Genomic DNA, 20,053 nt, shown 5'->3' on the forward strand with positions numbered 1-20,053 from the left:
ACACGTGCTTGCGGAGGCCCTACACGATATCAGGCAGTATACCAGTTTCTTTGGCTCTTCAGTGTACATGCCCGAGAGAACTGCTTCTGCCGGATAAACTCCAACTTCCACCGGCAAGCAACACTGCCGCCCACTGCGGTGGCCACGCGGTTCTAGGCGCTGCAGTCCGGAACCGCGCGACTGCTACGGTCTCAGGTTCGAATCCTGCCTCGGGCATGGATGTGTGTGATGTCCTTAGGTTAGTTAGGTTTAAGTAGCTCTAAGTTCTAGGGGAATGATGACCTCAGGTGTTAAGTCCCATAGTGTTCAGTGCCGTGTGGGTGACTGAACACACGGAAAAGTATATAACACAAAAAAGACTAGGGAATATCAATGACTATTTTGCTTGTATCCTATACGAAGTTTGTAAGATCGCAGAGGACTCAAACTACATGAAGATCTTTCAGAACATGCTGAGAATACTCATACTAAGGGGACCCTACACACCGGATGATAGTGGATAACGCATTTCATAACATGAAGTACACATGCAACAGATCGATCATTTGAATAGGGTCCGCAGCTCGTGGTCGTGCGGTAGCGTTCTCGCTTCCCGCACCCGGGTTCCCGGGTTCGATTCCCGGCGGGGTCAGGGATTTTCTCTGCCTCGTGATGACTGGGTGTTGTGTGATGTCCTTAGGTTAGTTAGGTTTAAGTAGTTCTAAGTTCTAGGGGACTGATGACCATAGATGTTAAGTAATACCGACGAGAGACGTGGCAAGCAGCCTTCGCCAGACGGAAATCCATAGTCAACGACGTTACTTACTTACCTCGAGCAGAACCTCTTTTCTTTTCCAAAGAAACTATTTAATTTCCAAGTAGCATATTGCTGTTTACGGAGTACTACATTTCGAGATTTAAAAAGATGATTTTCTTTGTTGTTATTTTCAAGGAAGGCAGAGAAGCCGGAATTAAATACTTCATAAAAAATGAAATTTTAATTTCGACAAGAATATCTTTTTTCAAGAATAGAAACTTACCTTTGTTTTAAGAAAGGACAAACTTTCAGTTTAACAGAAGAAGACACTTAATTTCACGTTTACATTACAAAGGCAAAGCGACAGTAAAGCAAAGAAGCTAGCTGAGGAAGGCAATAACGAAAGAGAATAGATGGTCGGTCTATAAAGGGAGAAGGAAGCCTACAGAAAAGATACCCCTCGTGTGTTACGGCGTCGCTTCCGGGACAGAGATGTGCGCTGGCGCCGGATCGAAACCGGATTATGGACGAAGGTCGGTGTGCCGACCAGTCTGGGTGTGGTTTTTTGGTGCGTTTCTGCATCCCAGTAAATGAATACCGAGCTGGTATCCACGTTATGGCTCAGTTAGACTATTCGCAAATACTTAGAAAACTTTCGCTCACTTCCACTTCAGTAATACTACACGCAGACAGTTGGAGTTTGAAGTAAACGTACTCCGTCGCAGTGGGGGAGGGGGTGGGTGTCACGGGGTGGCGACGGGAACGGCATCTGGCCGCCCCGGGAATTCACAGTGTCAAACCCGTTCACAGCTACGCCAGCCATGCCGCGATGCAGGACAACGGCGCACGAAAAAGCAATAACCCATTGTCGGCCGGACATTGTCGGCTGCCACTGTACGGCCACTTCCGCTACGCTAAGCATTGTGCCTACCAATGCGAAAATTTCATCTATACCGAGAAAAAAACCTAATTTTTGGCCTCATTTAAACCTGCGAACAGATTTTTGACATGCTCATAGACACTACAGTAATAATTTTTTTAATTTGAAAACTTTTGCAAAATTCTGGTAGAATAAGGGGACTTAAAACTTCATGCTTATTACAAGCCAAAAATTGAGAAAATTAGATCAAAAATCTCAAAGAAATAAACGTCCTTGTAAGATACTTACACTCGTACAGTGCAAACGCAGAACCACACTTATCTTTGGAAAGCTCGGCTGCCGATCAAAATATTTTTGTTAATGGCAAAAAAAAAAAAAATTCTGTAAGTTCAATAGTTTTACCATTATCACCTGATACGTTTCAAGCTGTTTCCTAGAAAGGAAGATATCACTCGTTAAAAAATTGGTAGCTCTGACACTAATTAATGTCAACAATTTTTTAAACATACTTAGAGACATTATAGTAGTCTAAGATGTCTGAATTTCAGATTTTTAAGTAATTTCTCTTGTAAATAGAGACTTTAAAGCGATTTTCTATCGCCGCGAATAACAGAGTGCTTGCAGACAGTGCCTGGTGCGATAATATCTCAACTACAACACAAACGTCAGGTATCAGCTAATTTAAAGCAGCCTATAGTCGAGGTGGCAATGACGTTAGCGTCTTGACACTGGGAGTGTGAAACTCTCCTTCACATGGTTCCATGTTTTTCTTCTGCAATTCCTTTAATGGTAAGTTTTACTGTATACATAGTGGGTTTCAGTAGTAGCGGAGGTCCATTTGGGTGCTCGATGAACTTCACTGAGCTGGTCGCACAGGAACTCCATCCGAACAACGACAACACAAATGTGCGGTAGAGGCAACACGCTCTCTACAGCAATTCGTCGAACATGGGTGGGGAAATCTTGCAGATATGTGTGCAATAGAATGAATTTTTCACTCTGCCGCGGAGTGTGCGCTAATATGAAATTTAGTGGTAGATTAGAACTGTGTGTTGGACTGAGACCCGAACTCGGTACTTATGACTTTCGTGTGCAAGTGCTACAGAACTTTTCTTTTTTAATAGGGAAAAGTTTAAGTTTGTTCGACACAGATTTTTTCCTTAACAACTGTGGAAGAAAGTTTTTCGTGGGAATGTCAGAAGAATATATTTCTCCTGTACACTTCTGTATAATATATATTTACTAAGATGGTATCTGTTCTTTCGGACATCTTCTTTTGTGCGAATGCACAAACAGTGCCCGAACTCTTACGGGAATCGGCAACGCGCCGCGAGTAATGAGTATAATGGTTCGGACATCTTCTTCTTCTGTGCGAATGCACTAACAGTGCCCGAACTCTTACGGGAATCGGCAACGCGCCGCGAGTAATGAGTACAATGGGCGGGGGAACTACGAATGTAGTGCGGGACAATTCGTTGAGAATGTGGGTTTCGCGGGAGGCGTGCCAGAGATAAATCCCTGCAGTCACGCTATCCTCTGTGTTCTCGGTGGCTCAGATGGATAGAGCGTCTGCCATGTAAGCAGGAGATCCCGGGTTCGAGTCCCGGTGGGGACACACATTTTCATCTGACCCTGTTGGCGTATGTCAACGCCTGTAAGGAGCTAAGGGTGTTCATTTCATTGTAATTTCATTCTAACGAGCTGCTTGGTCACCGATGCTACCTGTTCTTTCGGACATGTCCGAAAGAACAGATACCATCTTAGTAAACCTACAGAGGTGGTCGTCCAAATTGCTGTTCACACCGGTCCTCTAATACCCAGTAGCACGTCCTCTAGCATTGATCTATGCCTGTAATCGTCATGGTGTCGTATCCACAAGTTCATAAAGGCACTGTTGGACCAGATTGTCCCACTCCTCAACGGCGGTTCGCCGTAGATCCCTCAGAGTGGTCGATGGATCAAGTCATCGATAAACAGCTCTCTCCAGTTTATCCCGGGCATGATAGATAGGGTTCATGTCTGGAGAACATGCTAGCCACTCTAGTCATGCCATGTCGTTATCCTGAAGGAATTCATTCACAAGATGTGCACGATGGGGGCGCGAATTGTCGTCCATGAAGACGAATGCCTCGCTAATCTGCCGCCGATATAGTTACACTATCGGTCGGAGGATGGCATTCACGTATCTTACAGCCGTTACGGCGCCTTCCGTCACCACCAGCGGCGTACGTCGGTCCCTAATGTCACCCCCCCCCAAAAAAAAAAAAAAACAGCACGATACCTCCATCTTGCTGCACTCACCAGACAGAGTGTCTAAGGCGTTCAACCTGACCGGGGTGCCTCCAAACACGTCTCCGACGATTGTCTGGTTGAACACATATGCTTCACTCATCAATGAAGAGTGTATTCGAAATGTTGTTGGGCTCATCTGCTCATCTGTACCGCGCTGCATGGTATCGTGGTTGCAAAGATGAACCTCGCCATGGACGTCGGGAGTGAAGTTGCGCCGGACTTGGTGGCCGAGCGGTTCTAGGCGCTACTGTCTAGAACCGCGCGACCGCCACGGTCGCAGGTTCGAATCCTGCCTCGGGCATGGATGTGTGTGTTGTCCCTAGGTTAGTTAGGTTTAAGTAGTTCTAAGTTCTAGGGGACTGATGACCTCAGAAGTTAAGTCCAACAGTGCTCAGAGCCATTTGAACCATCTGAAGTGAAGTTGCGCATCATGCAGCCTATTCAAGCATTATTTAACATGGTGGTGTTGCTGTCAGGGTTCTTCCGAGCCAGAATCCGAAGGTAGCTGTCATCCACTGCAGTAGTAGCCCTTGGGCGGCCTGAGCGAGGCATGTCAACTCAGTTACTGTCTCTCTGTATCTCCTGCACGTTCGAACAACATCGCGTTGGTTCACTCCGAGACGATTCGACATTTCCCTTGTTGAGAGCCTTTCCTGGCACAAAGTAACAGTGCTGGCGCAATCGGATCGCGGTACTAACCGACTAGGCATGGTTGAACTACATACAACACGAGCCGTGTACCTCCTTCCTGGTGGAATGACTGAAACTGATCGGCTGTCGGATTCCCTTAGTCTAACAGGCGCTGCTCATGCATGGCTGTTTACATCTTTGGGCGAGTTTAGGGACATCTCTGAACAAAGGGACTGTCTCTGTGGCAGAATATCCGTATTCAACGTCATCTCCAGTACTTGTGAGAACCGCGATGATGCAAAACTTTTTTTGATGTATGTATTTAAGCAGCGGGAGAAACGTATTTGTTTACTACAGTACCATCAAATAAGGATAGTACTGAATTACGCTTGATACCTACAAGCCATTATTTCGTAGGCCTTAACAAAAAGAACCAGTGTATCTAACACAATCTATCAGAAAATGAGATGGGTATGAAAAAGTGCATCGCTACTTTTTTTCCTTATGTGGAACTTTAAAGTCAATGTGCCAACTTAGTCACTAGAAGCCGATCTGCTAAAAAGTATCGGGATGCCCTGCTGGCTACAAATACCATAAAGCTGCCGCATGGTAAATTAATATTGTACTCTGGTTTCGAGATACGGGCAGCTGATCGGCCCTGTACTGAGTGCATTTCGTGAGGTGCTGCGTCCCCCTGCTTCTCTCATCTCGCCGCCGTGACTTAAGCACACAGAGATGCTGTTACACCTGAAGATATTAACCGTGATGATGCATGTCAGATATCATGCGTCGCTGGCGTGGTTCTTGACACAGTGCGCTTTCACTCCAATTTAGGAATATCAAGTCTCCGAAACTATAAGTAATATTGCAACTACACCTACTGCTAGAATCGGAACGCCTTCCGCATACCGCCTCCTGAAACGCAGCTCCAACATAATGTACTCACAGAACACTTGAGTATATTGCACAGGTGATGATCGCTGTCATTCACCCTTCCGGCTTGGCTAGCATACAGCTCTTGGGGTGGACTACACATGGTGTATTCAATAATCTGTGGACGTGTGTTAACTGTATCTCCTTGTAAACGACATGGCCTATAATACAGCAAACTGACAGCAGTCGCTCTTTTAAATCAAAGTCTGAAGCGTCACAGCTCCATGCACAGAGACGTTGCATGCTTACTGTCAATTTAACTACCTAATGCAAAGTGCAGAATAGCATCTTGTAGTATGCTGTTGTGATAGAGCTGCACCCCCTCTAACATCAGTCCCCTCAAAACAGGAATGTGTGCAGAATTAGCTAGTGTTGCATTCTGATAACTGTTTGGACATATGTATATGTAAAGACTTGATTGGTTTACATATCTGCAGTAAAACAGGGTTCCAACTTATTTTCTCGTGATAAGTATATCTCACATCTGTTAGTTCCACGCTGATAAACAAAAATCAGAACTGTGTTACGACTGAACCCCTGGTGTAGAGTAACGTCTTCCATTAGTTATGGAAACGTCCTTGGTCCCGGGTTCGAAACACGGCACTGCTTACATTTTGTGTAATAATCTGCGTTGGTAGCCAAAGACTTCCGGCACAAGAAGGCACCATCATTTTGCCAACGGCCTTATCAAAGAGGGTAGAGAAGCAGACAAAGATTCAGGGCACTCTCTTGTTCTAGGGGTGGGAAATTGCTCCTACAGGCGGAAGAATCAGTCTTGATTAACGGCATCAGGATGCAGAAGGCAATTAAAACCACTGCATTAAAGACACATAATGTGTCTCCACAGGATAATTGAAAAAGTGTCATGATGAGCTCTCAATTGCCAAAAGATTCCAAAGTAGTTCCCCATTCGGGTTTCCAGGGTTGGGGGGGAGGGGGGGACTGTCAAATGGGATGTGACCATGAGAAAATGAATAACCAGCGAAATATATGGGTCGGGGCGTGGAATGGCAGAAGTCTGAAATTGGTAGGGAAACTAGGAAATCTGAAGAGGAAAATGCGAGGCCTCAATCTACATATAGTAGGGGTCAGTGAAGGTAAAAAGAAGATAAGGACTTCTGGTCTGATGAGTATGGCGTAATATCAATAGCATCAGAAAATGGTATAGCGGGAATAGGATTCGTTATGAATAGGAAGGTAGGCCAGAGAGTGTATTACCGTGAACAGTTCAGTGATAGGGTTGTTCTCTTCAAAATTGACAGTAAAGCAACCCCAACAACGGTAGTCCAGGTATACATGTCGACGTCTCAGGCTGAAGTTGAAGAGATTAAGAAAGTATATGAGGCTACTGAACAGGTAATACAGTACGTAAAGGGAGATAAAAATCTAATAGTCACGGGGGACTGAAATGATGTTGTGGGGGAAGGATTGGAGAAAAGGTTACAGGAAAATATGTACTGAGGACAAGGACTGTGAGAGGAGAAAGACTAATTGAGTTCTGTAATAAATTTTAGCTAGTAATAGAGAATACTGCGTTCAAGAATCACAAGGGGAGGAGATATGCTTGGAATAAGCCGGCTGATAAGAGTAGATTTGAGTTAGATTACGTTTCAGTCAAATAGAGATTCCTAAATCAGATACTGGATTGTAAGTCATACTCAGGAGCAGTAGTGATGAAGAGTAGACTGAAGTTTAGGAGATTAATCAGGAAGAATCAATACGCAAAGAAGTGGGGTATGGAAGTATTAAGGAATGACGAGATACACTTGAAGTTCTCTAAGGATTTAGATACAGCAATACGGAATAGCTCAGTAGGCAGTACAGTTGATGGGGAATGGACATCTCTAAAAAGGGTAATCACAGAAGTTGGAAATATAAACACAGGTATAAAGAAGGTAACTGCGAAGAAACTATGGGTAACGCAAGAAATACTTTGGTTGATCGGCGAGAGAAGGAAGTACAAGTGTTCGTGGTAATTCAGGAATACACAGATACAAATCGCTGTGGAATGAAATAAATAGGAAGTACAGAGAAGGCGAAATGGTTGCATAAAAATGTGAAGAAATCGAAAAAGAAATGATTGTTGGAAGAACTGACTCTGCATGTAGGAAAGTCAAAATAACCTTCGGTGAAATTAAAAGCATGGGTGCTGTCATTAAGAGTGCAACGGGAATTCCAGTGTTAAATGCAGAGGAGAGATCGGATAGGTGGAAAGAGTACATTGAAGGTCTCTATGAGGGGGGAGGTTTGTCTGACGTGATAGAAGACGTTGACGTATGTCAACGCCTGTAAGCAGCTAAGGATGATCATTTCATTGTAATTTCGCCTCTGTAGGTCTCGGTGTACGGTGGTACAACATGCAATGTGTGGTTTTGCCAATTGCTGGATTTGGTATTCTCTCGATTAGCCTGTTGTACAGCCAATACCAACAATTTCAACCAGTTTAATGATACAGCTGACAGTTAAGAGGATCTGTTGCGGCAAGTTCAACTAGCTATTCCTGCTTAGCACCTTATATACTGCGACAGGTATGTGTGCTGTTATCGATTGATAAGGTTGAAAATAAAAAATAATTTTATAGGAGATATTCATATACAAACGTATACTATTACAACGCTAACAGAACTACTTCTGCTAGCATTGTGATAGTAAAAAAGTCCTAAGCATAGTGACATACACATATAATAATAATAACGGATGGACGAATATTCATACTTACTGACACGTATTTTCAGCGCAGCTCAAAATCGCTACTTGTATGACAGGAGACTAACAGGGACTTTAAAAAGTGCATACAATTCCAGCAAGTGCAACACGTTCTATTGGCAGATCCAACCAGGTAATGCATCTTCTTAGCATTCTGCTACACTGCCATTATTTGTTGAACAATATTCCCCTTGTTTGCAGTCGTACACTCCACCACTATCACGGTATACCATTCTTGATGCAGAAAGCTGTGAAAGCATTTCTCTGGTACATGTTTACAACAAATATCCTTCATAAGGTGTTCTTTGCTCAATGTACGTATCTCGTCGATTGAGAACATGGGACTTTGACGCATTTACAGACGGCGAACAAATGATGGCGCTCGTGCAGTAGAATTATTTTTGCTGGAGGGTCGGGTGCTGAGTTTGCACGCCATTGGCCATAGCGTCAGTGCTCTGCGGCCCCAATAAAACGGATTGCGAGCATGAGGTCGAAGCACGTGAGTCACGCTATTTGCTACGATGGAAGGGAATTCCAGGAGAATGTGGGAGAATAAGGGAATCCCGGAAATGCTGATGCTGGCGTCAGTGATTCCAGGATGCTGATGTCAGCAATATGAGCCAGAAGCTGCAGTGATCCTGTGGTAGTATAAGCTTCGCAGTACTTTCTTAATACTTGTGGTAACTCCGGCTTCAACTTCACTTTTAGTGTTTGTGTTTCCTGAGTATTTATAAATTCTTACTAAAATTCTTGCTCTATGTGGGCATAGCGAGATGTAGCAAAATTCTATAACCCCTCTTAATACCCAGACAAATGAATCGTAGCCAGGTGGCCAAGTTGTCTGAGGACAGATCGCGCGACCTGGAGACAGGCTGCAGCGATACTTAGCTCGTGTGTGGGCTCCTGTACACAGGGATGGATAGACACTGATCCGTTGGTTTTGTGTTGATTTGGAGATGTCATATAATAGTCATAGGGAAACATTTTGCGTAGGGTTGGGTTACGGAGGGTTGCTATCATTACCTAGGCACTCCAAATCTATGTTGTGACGGATTCAGCTTACAATTTTCCACTCTGGTTAGACACAATAATGGTTCATAGAAGTAAAATAGAGCCGCGGTCCAAAGCAAAATGTTGCGTTTAATAAATAATCGTTGGCTGGTCACAACGAAAAGGGCGTCTCTAAGTGAACAGGGTATTAATTTCAATTATAAGTGTTTTGATCGTTATTAGAAAAGATACTCGTATTTATCCATGGTGAGTGCCATATCTAGTGAGAACGGTGCCTGTTGTACTGAGGTGATACTTTAATGTCAGTGCCTGTTAGGCTTGGAAATGTGATTGTAGTGAAATGCATAGTATTGTAAATATTTCGGACTGTTCGAGACATTAATAGGCCGGTGATGCATAGAGAGCCCAATATAAAAAGCGATTGTGACTATCAGTACTGTGGTACTGTAGATTGTGGAACCGTAGGTAACAGGAACAGTTACTCGCCGCTTAGAAACGTACTGGCTTTAATTTCCACAAATTCCCATAACAAATTAATTTTGGGAGTATTCTGTTTACTGAAGCGCCTACGCACAAAGTGGCTGAGATTTTTCTGGTTGCATTTAGATAGGTATAAGGTGGCGGTGACAAACAAGAAGCTTTTCCTAGTCACGGAAGGCTAGATGTACAGGTGCATTCGGTGAACAGCGTCGAACTCAAATTTAGTGAATGTACGAAAACAGAACAAAAATAAATCTGATTATTTTACAGCCACCCACACAGGAAACAAACGAATTATTTTACAGTAGAATATCGAAACTCTTTTTAGCCTATAACATAGAAAAATTCATAACTACGAAAGATAGTAAGGAAAGCTAAAACATATAGTATTTCCATATAGAAAAGCCGCACGATCGAAGTATACACACCACTGGAATCGATTAAATATTAATTTTTCATTAATCGGAACTTATCTTAGACGTAATTTGTTTCGGTTGTGTGAAAAGAAACGCAGCCAAATAAACTTTAATGTTTTTTATTTAAAATACAGGAAACAAAAATAATATACGTATATGTAAAACTATTAAATCTACATGTGGTTTGCAATTGTGGAGCCTTGTTTACACTTCATTTCTATTAAAGCTACAGATTGATGATACACCTCGTATGTCAGATATTCAGACTTCTTTTTTAATCTTAAACGTAGAGAGACAGTCCTGATCCCTCTGTCCTCATCGATGGCTTTTTTGTGTCAGCCAGCATTATGGACATTTCAGTTAGTTTATACTGTGAAATACGATCCGATACAGCTTGATAACTTCATTGTTCATTGCTTTCGTGTTGATGACCATGATGTTTCGTTGGAGGAAGTTGATATTAAATCCGTATCCTATGTTCGTTATTCTCATTCTATCTGCAAGGACGTGAAGATATTATTAAATGCACTCGGCGACTATGACAGTGACAGCTCTATAATGCAGTTTCTATACGGGTTTAGCATTGATCCTGATGCTTTTACAGATATCATCTCAGAGATTTCGATAAGTAGTCACAGGTTTTACATTTACGAGTGACAGTCTGTAATTGTAAGGTATTAAAACATTCAACAGCATCTACTATGTATAGATAACTATTGTGGTTGGGCTACATTCTTATTAGAGGAGCCATGAAGTGCTGTTCTTCCCACACTGCCGTGTGTGCTGAAAGCAGAACACTGTTCTTGGTATATTTTCCAGTATTTCCGTTTTTATTATTTGTAGTATTGCTTGAATCTCCCCAATATTCTTGTTACTGTTCTCACCACCAGGTACTTGAACATGCTCAGGGAGGCAAATGTAGCTAATCATTGATAACGGAGAAGCGTTTATTTCACACTTAAAAACTGCCAACGCGAGAAAAATGATTTCTAGGACTTTTAAGAATATAGGACTTGTATTCTACGTGTATTTCCGCAGTAGCTTATTTTACTTTGTCAAAGGATTTTAAATACTATTTGTGGTCTTTTGTCAGTCATCTGATTTGTGCACAGTATTGGAAGTCTGTTTAACGCTTCTTCAGATAAAGTAGGGTTTAAACCTCCATCCAGCGAAGATGACATCTGCCGCGGCTTCCTTGAGATACGAAACACAAATGCAGTAATGATTCCTTAGAAACAGTCACAGTCAGTTTCCTGCTCAGTTGCTCTAAATTCCGAGTTTACATTTCATCTCCAATGATATCATCTTCGACAAGACGTTTAAATGCTAACTTTTATTTTTGGTTTTCATAAACTTCAATGTTTATTTTTGGCCGCGCGGGATTGGCCCAGTGGTCTTAGGCGCTGCAGTCACGGACTGTGGGCCTGGTCCCGGCGGAGGTTCGTGTCCTCCCTCGGGCATGGGTGTGTGTGTTTGTCCTTCGGATAATTTAGGTTAAGTAGTGTGTAAGCTTAGGGACTGATTACGTAGCAGTTAAGTCCCATTAGATTTCACACACATTTGAACAATTTTTAATGTTTATTTATCCCCGGATGATATTTCACTTCGATTTTCAAGCTCAACATTGATGTAAGTAAAGTTTTATATGCTTTTGATTTATGAACACCAAAATAAACAGAGTACGTAATAATTCAGACACAGTATACATACACTTTCAGTGAAGTGCGGATTGGTAGTATAAGGATTGTCAACCAGTACACAGCGATTTCTCTTGCATGTGACAGAGAAACAGTGAATAAAATGATATACAGGGAGAATTCCATAGTATCAGAGTTTCAGCTTTCGCTCTAGACCTCGTTACCTCAATATGTGACTGGAAGCTACAGCATTCACACTTTTGTGGAAACAAAACTTAAGAAGTATTCAGAAAAGTTGCCATTAGGAATGCACAAGGTCTCGATAAATAATTAATCACAATTTTGTGTGTCAGACATTGTAAAATATATTTAAGATACCTACCAGTTTACGACAATAGCCAAACAAATAGGTACATTACGAATTTTAAAAACATCACAAAACAATATGTTACTTAATGTCACGTAAAATATCCCTCAATGAAAACAACACTTAGAGAACACTTGGCATGAAAATGTTCACAAAGAATCACTACAGAAACCTAAGATGAATCTCCGTGTACTAGCTTATGGTACGTTGCACCTGAAACGTAATCCATACACCACCATTCAACTTCTTCATTTACTGCGTGATGATTCACTTTCATAGCGTTCGGAGACAACGTTGTTTTCATTTTCGTGTACCTTTTGACGATTCCTGTTAGCTCTTTACAACCACACCTTATAAAAATTTCCATATCCCGCTGTAACGATCATCACGCAGTTTTAATCACCATTCTTCTCTAGTTCTCAGCGTATTTGCGAACGCGTTTTCCTCCAAACACCTGGCCAACATTTTCTTTCATTCTCGTTCGCGAGTCCGTTTCCTACGGTTGGTGAAATATGAGTATACGACCAATAGTGGCCACTGCCTTCCCTTCGTATCTACTGCCCTTTTACTTGATAAGGAACTGATTAAATAGAAGATAAAAAGTGAAAGCCGTGACCACAGGGGCTGATGGAAGATCAGTCATTATTAATGGCGCTTTAGCTATTTATTCCCACTTTCGAATGACAGGAGTGACGAAGATGAATGTTCATTATCTAGACAACTCTAAAGACAGGATCTCCTGAAAATCACTGCAGATGATTTGTTAACTGCGTCAGAGTAATTCTTTAACAGAGAACATTTACTTGGAAATGTACGATCTCGTGGTCTGTAGCAAGCGTATCACACGCGAGTAACGATAGAGTTGTAGAGAATCTAGAGTTTTCTAGTAGTTTATTGTGGAAGAAATAGGTTATGGCATTTACTTAACTAGTCTAATTATGTGTTAGATTCATTACTCTTAGACGCAGACAATAGGTAAATGTTTTTGTTGTGCCAATGCTCTTGAAGGTTACTATGGAAGATTTGCCACCTCTCTCTCTTTGAAGATAACTAGTGCTATACTCCTAGCTTTATTTTTTTCAGACCACAATGTAATCAGGTAGGTGGGCCAGTTGTCGCCCCTATTCACTCAAGATGCTTCCATTCCATCTGAGTCTTCGGACTTGGAAAGAAATCATAAAACCGGAAACGATCACGGACGTTTTCATGCGTCGTACCAGATCGTTAACGTTATGAGAGATCTAAGTATGAAGCCTCTAACTGTCCTTAACAGCTGAGGTAAAGCCACTACCTAGCATTAAGGAAGGAACGTTGTTCGAATACTAGTTTAAGATTTCCACGGCTTTCTTGAATCTCTTCAGTTGAACGGAACAAACGGTCCTCTAAATAGATCTCATAGACACTTTTCTCAACTTCCGACTTCCCACAGACATACTTCCAGAACAAAACATTCTGCATCAACTGATCTTGAACCCTGCCACCGTGTTGACAGGAAATTAAGCTCCAACATGTCATTATTTGATAGCAGTTGGTCGCACTAAACGACTCTGTGACTTCAGGTAGGCTATTTCCTGCGTGGCGCTCTCCAGTGACTATTGCTTTCGGTCCAGGGGTCACAGAGTTATATTTTACCTTCTCACCGTGAAGAAGTTCCCATCTTACTTATATGCATTCGCACATTGCATTCAAATCGCAGTTGAGACCCTGTATGAAGAAGAAATGAAGATCAGAGTTTCATTTCATACTCTATAGTACATCGTGGTAGTAAATTAAGATTTCATGGTCTATAGGAATTAATTTCACACATTAGGAGATAAAAAGTTTCCGTTAGAATGCCACAATAACCCATTGCCGATATATGGGTTTTTCCATCCCTGCATCGGATTCGCGCTGGGCTGCACAGACGCTGCAGCAAGGCCCTGAAACATAAACATTTTGGTCGCCCCCTTACAGACGTACCACTTCCTATATTCCTTCGGACGTCATTAACTAACAAAGTAAAACGCGTAATTCGTTCCTGCACGTTTAAATGGTGGAGCTTGCTGTCCAAATTGAGTTGCATATGATAAAACAATTCGTATTGCCTTAAGTTGATATGATACTAAGCTGAATTACTTTTGAGATGTGTGGCGACGATTGCTTTTCCATCTGTTCACCAGTCTTAAGGTACAGTTGTTCATGCCTCCATTCCACTATATGCTTGAACTTAACGTTCACCAAAGTTCACTCTCCGTTTTTCATACTACTGTTTTTGGATATCCATCGAAAATTAAAATTATAAGCAACCACTAGTAAATACTTCGATAACAATCGGTATGTAGACGCCAGAACTGAAGAATATTTAGAAGTGTTTGTTAAATATTGCCTTGAACAAACAGTGAAGAGGTGAAGGGTGCGGTTCTCTCCCAATGCTACTTCACCAGTGCTAACAGCAGCGTCCTCCAAGATGTATATTTGGAAAGATACAAGTGCGAGTAGACAGCCAGTCATTTCTAACATGACTGCTGCTTACACCAGATAATTACGGCCAGCAGTAGGTCACCTCGTGGAGTTTCACGACAGCTGTTTCTCCTACAGTTCGTTTACTACCTGTCATAAGCTAACCATTTCACATGTATACTGAGTTTGACGCTTGTTAACGTTCCACATTAATATTTCTTAGCTGTGGAAAACTTTCCTCTAAGTTGGTTATTTTTAATATCATGAGTACTTGATAGGTGTCAGTCTAAACAGCAAAATTTACCCAACTTGTCAACCAATTTTTATTTCTACAATACAAAATACAGAACAATTAGACGAACAGCAACTTTCATTCCAGAACCCTGATTCCTTTGAAACTCATAACTGATAGTAGAATTTTATTAAAAAACGTAACGCGTTTTAGTCTCATCATTTAGTGGTTGATACAAACTCATGTTTTTTCTATGTCGTCAGTCAAATTAAAGACTGGCTTAACCGTGTAGGTAGTTTAACAACAGCAGATTATTTACCCCAGAATCCCAGTTTCACATATTTTGCCAACTGTATAGACGCTGTTTGAATTTTTCTCTCCTTTTTTTTATACATCTGAGATTCACGTTTTTGAGTAAAGTAATTAAGAAAAAATTATCGTAAAGCAAAAATCGATCTTAACATTTATTTGATGTTTGACTGTTCAGACATGAGCAGACTGTTGCGACCAAATTGTCCTTGACTAGTTCGATTGCAAAACACGAGGAAATCAGAAATTCTACGTGGAAAGTTCTTTTTCTAAAGATATTGATTATTCACTTACCAAAGCACACTTTTTAAAATGAATCAGTGCAGCAATATTTTCTTATTGCTATATACATACCGTGCTTACTTCAGTTCACGTTGTGTACAATATTAGCACTTGTAGAAATAATTAACAGTTCAAATATATCTTCGTGTTATAGCTGAACGCTGGAGACCACTGAGCAGTATCCGATATATATGAATGAGTAGCTCGTATACATCACATACGTATTTTTTTTTCAACAGGTTTAAACAGAATTATTCGGGCATGGATATGTGTGATGTCCTTAGGTTAGTTTGGTTTAAGTAGTTCTAAGTTCTAGAGGACTGATAACCTCAGATGTTAAGTCCCATAGTGCTCAGAGCCATTTGAACCATTTTTTAAAACAGAATTACCGTTTTCTCTCCATAGCAAATGTCTCGTTTCGCTACCGGGGAATGTATTAGGCGAGTGGAGTGTCGGACAAATTACCTTTGGGACAAATAAGACACCCTTCTGACTGTGTACCGTTCTGTAAGTTTTTCATCACTTAAGATAACAGAGCAAGAGAATTTATGAGTATTAAGGGGTTCAATGGTTCATAGAACATGAGAACGTACAACAATGGAGCTTTTGTGGCTACATAGATCTTACAGTGAAACACGACAGGAACTTATAAGATGTTCAAAATTTCTGCAGAGTTAAGTTATATTGAGGTCTGTTTTCGGAAGAAGCGAGTTTGAAACCCCTGTCGAATTATTCTTATTCAGATTTTTCACAGGCGAATGCTGCAACAACTCCTCAAAAAAATTGAATCATCAGTTTAATATCTAAGTAATGTATTATTTAGATAATTGCCCTTCGTCAGTGACTTCGATACTGAGGAGTCGATTTGAATTTAAAAGGAAAGTAAAATATATTCAGCAAACACCCAAAACGTAAGTGGAAGGCGAAATTTCAACTCGTTAGGTAGACGTGCACTATTCTAGAGTGGAATGAAAGGGTGTTAAATTCCTGTGCACTACTAGTAAGAAATTTTGTTAAGCAGTATGATCATTCAAAACGTGATTTTTATAACGGCTTACTTCACGCATTTTCAAGCAGATGCAAGCCGCAGTAGTTTGCTTATATGCGTCTCACGCAGGGAACAGTGTTGTATGTAGAGGATACGAAAGCATGATGTTTCTTGATCGATGCTAGTGACCGTCTTTGGATCCCACGAAGAAGTGAGCACTAGAGGCTGCAATAAGCAGTTTCCAGAGTTTTCTAGGTTTTTTCATATGTAAAAGCTATTTGGAATATACTGTCAATTCTTCTATAACAGAACATCAAAGTAAGTAAAATTCCATCGTGCAACGCGTTGACGGTTAAGCCATCCTTCGTTTCAATCATATTATACCTAGGAGCGGCAGACGTTCTTCTGCCACGAAACGAGAGGTATTTGCAATGAACTGAGTTTCTACAACGTCTCAACAATTTTATCTGTCTTGAAAATTGAAACGTGTGTTACTTTCCAATTCCTTCTACTCCAAAATGTTGTTGATAATACTTCAACTTAATCTGATTTCATTTCTGATTATTGGCGTCTAGTACAGTAATTATGTAACAGGCAGCCTATTAAATAAGGGATTGACAAGATTCTATCGCTTTCAACACTTCCAAATTTCACATTTGGAAAAACCGCACTTTTCCGAAGTACTTATTGCAATAAAAAAAGTACAGCAGACTAAAAGAGAATGCTATCACTGAAGAATGGAATAAGAAAATGTATAAAATACCTGCTACAGGGCTGACTAGAGGCGAAAGTCTGAGAACTGTTCCAAGATACAACATTTTCCCCTCCTGGATGGAGGCGAGTTTTCGTGCAGTGAATTTAAACGAGAGCGCGTGAACACTGCAGCAGGTTTGGAACATTCTGGGAGCCTCACTGAGATGAAACAATCATCTATGGCTGGACACATACGATCCTGAATGAAGTATTGCGTGTGAAGAAACTGAGTGCAGTACAAATGTCGGCAAGATAATGAAACCACAGAGATATTCAAACATCTCACTATCTACACTATAGATTAGACACTGGTTCAGTACTGCAATACAGAGTGAAAACAGCAACGAAAACAGTGGATTGACGACAGAGAAAATGCACAAATAAGTGTAAACAGTTTGGTCGGCAGAATACGCTGTAGACTGATTATATTTCCATTTTTCTTCTTCTTAGGAGGGGGGATAGCGAGTCAAAAACTACTATACAGACTACCTGTAAAATATGGCTCTTAATTTTCAGTGATACGGATCGTTGGCACTGGTAGTTAAAGCAGAAGCGATCAAAGTTAAATATGGCTGGCTCTGAGCACTATCGGACTTAACATCTATGGTCATCAGTCCCCTAGAACTTAGAACTAATTAAACCTAACTAATCTAAGGACATCAAACAACACCCAGTCATCACGAGGCAGAGAAAATCCCTGACCCCGCCGGGAATCGAACCCGGGAACCCGGGCGCGGGAAGCGAGAACGCTACCGCACGACAACGAACTGCGGACAAAAGTTAAATACAAGAACAAATGGGAGCTATTTTCAGAGGCTGCTGCGTCGCCAAAATTTACAGTTCTGGGCTCCGAAGTGATTCAAACCCGTTCTGTTCCCCAAACTGAACTTAAAAAAATACGAATTAATATTATTTAGTACTATTCTTGTTCTCTACAGGATCTTTACTGAACTACAAACTTTTGGTCCAAGGGAGGATCAAGTTATTTTTGTTTTAAATTTCATCATGAAGTAATTTTTTTATAACTTAGTGGAATAATTTTGTGCTACCATCAAGTAAGCTACTTCTTGACATTAGAAAAAAATGATAAATATGATACGTGCAGAAATCTATGCTATGGGGTGGTGGGGAATTATTTCGAAGTTCAGCTCCACGCTTTCAAATACCAACGCCCACTGTGGAAATAGGTGCACTGTCGTACTAAAAATCGTGGGAAAAAGGAAACCACAGAAATATTCAATTATCTAAAGACTAGAAGCTAATGCAATACTGCACCCCAAACTGTAGTAATCTTGTTCACATTTGCTTCAAATCACTTTGTGGAATCGATACTGATCTCTTTTCCTTTTTTAATTGTCAGTCACAGTGATACCCCAAGAATCACAAAGCACAGTCACCCTGAGTTTTAGCGCTGAAAGAACGGGATTGGATTTTTGTGACATACTTCAATCTTAGCTAACCTACTATTTTAACGGATTTTATGTCTCCAGGTGAATGTTGATGGAGGCTGTTTGATACGGTGTGAACAAAGGTACTTTACACTCAGCTCCTGTGCATTCATAAATTCGTTCCAAATATTATGTGCCGTTTCGGGCAAGTTGCGTATTACTTCGCCAGTATCCAGAATCTTAATCATACGATCTTATGTGCAGTAGCTCAACTTTACTGGACATTTCTTCTTTTACTCTTGAGAAAGAGGACTGGCCTGGTGATGCAAAGCTCCCATACAACTCCTTCAGCACAGAACATGTCTAGGTCGCAGTCTGCTTTCTTTAGCAAAAAGTCTTTATAGTTGTTCTTACTCGTCTTTAGCCATAATTTATTGTAAACACCAATGAATTAAGATAGCTACTAATAAAAAGGTGGACGTTGTAATTTTTAGAAGCCTACAGAAACCCTCTGTGTGTATCACATTATTTAATCACGCTACTTAACACTTCCTTGTACTATTTCTCAACATATTTAGATCTTTACAATTGTTCTCCCGTTGAGGCACCGAAGACTTCTACTATCGATGTTATATTGAGTGCCCGAAACTTGATTATCACATAACCACAATTAAATGAGTTGTCAAAGAATATTCGCAATAAATAGGGTATGAGCTTAAGAATAAATATGCGATCTTCGTAGTTGTTCGACAGATTTTTGACGCTGAGGTAACTCACTATTTTATAAATTGTTGGTAACTATGAAGAGCCGAAGAATAATATTGGAGATGAAGCACTGGATTAAATTTGTGGCGCTCAAAACGCTCATTATATTCGTTTCACATGGAACAGATCTACCACAAGCTAAGCAGCTATAAGTCCCACATTACTTCAAAATGCTTTTACAAATATGCAAATTAGTAAATAACTCTGAATTAATTATTTTTACGGTTAGGCATTATAGTCGGAATAGTTGTAAACAGCAAGCACAGTAAGTGTGAAGTTTGTAGTCTCACATACCCTATTGGCTTGATAGGTTGTAGCCACGCTGAGCACTTGCGCGTCAGCATTCGTTTGTTAAGTTGTGTGATGTGTTATGCTATTTGATGGAGCTGTGATTGAGATAAAAATAAAATGTAGAATGCTGTAATTCTAATCGACAGTTATTTCATTTACTGTCATATGGGGACTGCATTACCTTTGCGTTTCATTTGCAGACCGAATATTCTGAAAAAACATCAACTACTAATTTCTGTCTGGTCTTCATAATTTCAGGAAGTAGTAACATGTCCTTTAAAGGAATAGTTAATTCCTTCCCTGTGACACGTTCAATAGCCGAAAATAACTTTATCTCGTCACATGTTCGTTAGCTTATCTACACAGTGTCATCTTGTGCGAAACAGCCGAGACGCTGCCTTTATTGAGAGTGTTGTCAGATATTTTTATCTCCATTGCGTCTTTTCTTGCGGAAGAAACAACCACATGACAGTCGGCGTTTGAATATTGCCAGGGAGCTCTTGCCAGTAAGCTCAGGC

General features: G+C 40.9%; 1 long non-coding RNA gene and 1 other non-coding gene across 2 annotated transcripts in view; one reads left to right on the plus strand and one right to left on the minus strand.

Annotated features, from left to right (window-relative positions):
* LOC124607125 overlaps positions 1 to 20,053 on the minus strand; it is a 502,395-nt gene that overhangs the window by 348,724 nt on the left and 133,618 nt on the right. The gene's annotated exons all lie outside the window — the stretch shown is intronic.
* On the plus strand, positions 3,157 to 3,231 carry Trnat-ugu. The gene has a single exon. It is a non-coding gene; the product is annotated as a tRNA-Thr (tRNA).

Source organism: Schistocerca americana, chromosome 3 (assembly GCF_021461395.2).
Source record: "Schistocerca americana isolate TAMUIC-IGC-003095 chromosome 3, iqSchAmer2.1, whole genome shotgun sequence".
Taxonomy (NCBI): domain Eukaryota; kingdom Metazoa; phylum Arthropoda; class Insecta; order Orthoptera; family Acrididae; genus Schistocerca; species Schistocerca americana.